Genomic DNA, 3,137 nt, shown 5'->3' on the forward strand with positions numbered 1-3,137 from the left:
TTCCTCCAGGTGCTCCAATTTCCTCCCACAGTCTAAAGATGTGCAGGTTAGGTGGATTGGCCATGCTAAATTGCCTGTAGTGTTCAGGGATGTGTAGATTAGGTGGTTTATCAGGGAATGAGTCTGGGTGGGATGCTCTAAGTGTCAGTGTGGACTTGTTGGGCTGAAGGGCCTGTTTCCACACTGTAGGGATTTGATGCGATTCTATTCTAAAAAACTTTCTGCAGCTTGTTGGAAGTAGCAGGCATTTTGTAACTGTCTATCTCAGACCAGTCGAAGACAGTCACAAATCAAGTTGGAGTAAATCAAATGTTTAAATCTTTTAGACATCCTGTGGATAATAGTAATTCATAACCAGTACCACTCCTCATTTTCTCTTTTTAAATATTATTCTATAATGAGTTAATCAGTGTTTAATGCTATGTTTTTCAGAACTGATAAAGACAAAACAAACCCAAACATCATATTATAAGTTAGTGAAGGTGTAGGATCGTGGTAAATTAAGAAAAGGACTTCTAAAATTGCAACCATGCCTCATTTTACACAGATATCAGGGTCAACCCACTTTTGGCAGTAGAACAAATACACTCCTATAATGAGTTGTGGCAATAGAACTTGGTCAGACCCTAATATGGCATTATATTTCAGCACAACATTTACATTTTTTTCCCAGTTGTTGTATACTTTCGTTACATTGGACAAATTCGTATTTCCTAAATTACCACCGGCATTAATGTAATGTTAATTGATAGTATTTGTCACCAAGTAATAAAATACCTATGTCATCCAATAATGCATAAGCTAGTTCTAATTATTAGATTTCTGTTTATTGTCTGAATATAATTTTGACAATTCTGCCTAAATTATAGTGCAAAACTATAGACAGATCATCCTCATAATCTAAATGTCACTATTCAGGCAAAAGCAAAGATAGCTACTATCGTACCCTGGACTTCTTTTAAAGACAGTCATACAGTCATTCAGCATGCAAACAGAGCCTTCGGTCCAACCAGTCCATGCTGGTCATAATCCCAAACTAAACTAGTCCCATCAGCCTGCACTTGGCCCAAATCCCTCCAAAAATTTCTTGTCCATGCACTTATCCAAATGTCTTTTAAAATTGTAATTGTACCTGCATCCACCACTTCCTGTGGAAGTTCATTCAAAGAGAAAAGATACTCCTTTAAACCAAGGAAACTGTGGCAGTTTTAATACTGAGTTGCTGGAATTCATTGTCAGTTATAGAATCACAGAATTCCTACAGTGCTGAAATAGTTCATTAGGCCCATCGAGTCACCACTGAGCCTCCGAAGAGCATTCCACCCAGACCCAATCCCCTACCCTATCCCTGTAACCCCACATTTATCATGGCTCACCCACTTGGCCTACACAAACCTGGACGCTACGGGATAATTTAGCATGGCCAATCCACCAAACCTGCACATCTTTGGACTGTGGGAGAATACTGGAGCACATGGAGGAAACCCATGCAGAATGTACAAACCGCACACAGACAGTGGCCCAAGGTTGAAATCGAACCTGGGTCCCAGGCATTGTTTGTTTCCAGTGCTAATCGTCGAGCCACCATGTTGCTTCTGTTGTGTCTACAATGTTGCTTTATTCAAGTGGTATAGGGTGCTGGACATATTGGCTCCATGACTTTGTGTTCAGAGCAGTTTTGCTCAGAGGGACTATTTAGTTTTTCAGAAACTGGGGTTAGGAGCACTTAGCATAGTAACAACTTTGTGATTGGTTCCTGGGCAGTCTTGTTTTTGGACAATAAAGCAGAAACATCCAGACTCCAAGGAGAAAGCATCTAAATCTCTCTCTTCTGTGTGAAAAGATAACAGAAAATCTTCCAACACGGATTACCCTGGTACTTGAATTGCCAAGTAAAACCGATAGCATCTCAGAATTACAGGAGGCTTGGTGTATTAATATTCCTTAAGAAAATCCGTCAACTCTTGAAAGATTTCGGTATCCAGTGTCTCAAGGAAAGTTAGGCTTGTAATAACCAAAAAAGCTGTGGGTCCACAAACTGTCAGAAGAATTACTCATTGCTTTTCATCTACCCCAATGTCATTTGCCTGGAAAAATAATACATTCCCTCCACATACTAGGCTCAGTCTTCGACAGCAGGCTCGAAACGAGTCAAACTTCCCAAATAACGATATGATGCCAGAAATGCTTATCCCAACTCAAAGACGACTGTTGCAAGCGAATTTCTTCAGGAGCGGAGCTGGAAAGCCATTGTAGTTTGCTATTGGTATGTCGTCTCGAGACAGGAAAACAGTCCCATTCTCATCGCCACTGAAATGACTCCACAGAGGCTGGTATTCTGTCACCTAGTCATCCTTTATTTACATATTGTAGGATCGATCGATCCAACCAGGACTAAATTTCAGGAGGTAGTAGAGTTCAGGCACGTGGCTGTTTATTCAAGCATTTACCAGTATCATGCAGGGAGAGGAACTCGAGACACTCCATGCAGGGCTGTGTCGAATGCATACATAGAGAGTCCTCGACACTGATCCAGCTTCCTCAGAGCCAGCTCCCAAAGTGAACAGGATGTCCAACACTCCTGTTCTTGTCTGTCAGCCAAGGCTCACTGATTGGACCAGATTAAAAGCCCCAATCAGAGAACTTGTATTTGATGAGGTGCAGCTAGCTGACCTCATTACAATCATTACAAAACAGGGGTTGAGGCCTTCAGCAGATCAGCCATGGACTTATACAATAGTGGGCCTTGTTTGCGGAGCTGAATGGCCTACTCCTGCCCTTATTTCTCATTTTCTTTCCAGAATCTAGGGGATTTTGGAAGAGTAATGGATTGTATCCACTACTTTTAAGATAGATTGCAGGTTATCACATTCAAGGGAACCATCAGTCTTTAGGCCCCTCGGGTGAAGTTCTTCGCACCCTTTCTGCCTCCTGATTTTTGACTGTTATTCAAATGTTTTTAGTGACCTCTATTGTAAAGACAGATACAAAATAGCGTTCAAAGTCTCTGATATTTCCTTGTTTCACATTCATAGTTCTCCCAACTTTTGCTCTCCACCTTTAACACATATAAATCTCATTGTCATGGGTACAATCCCTCTTCCGTACCTACACCGGCCCTAAACCCCACCTCTTCC

This window comes from Rhincodon typus, chromosome 1 (assembly GCF_021869965.1).
Source record: "Rhincodon typus isolate 14 chromosome 1, sRhiTyp1.1, whole genome shotgun sequence".
Taxonomy (NCBI): domain Eukaryota; kingdom Metazoa; phylum Chordata; class Chondrichthyes; order Orectolobiformes; family Rhincodontidae; genus Rhincodon; species Rhincodon typus.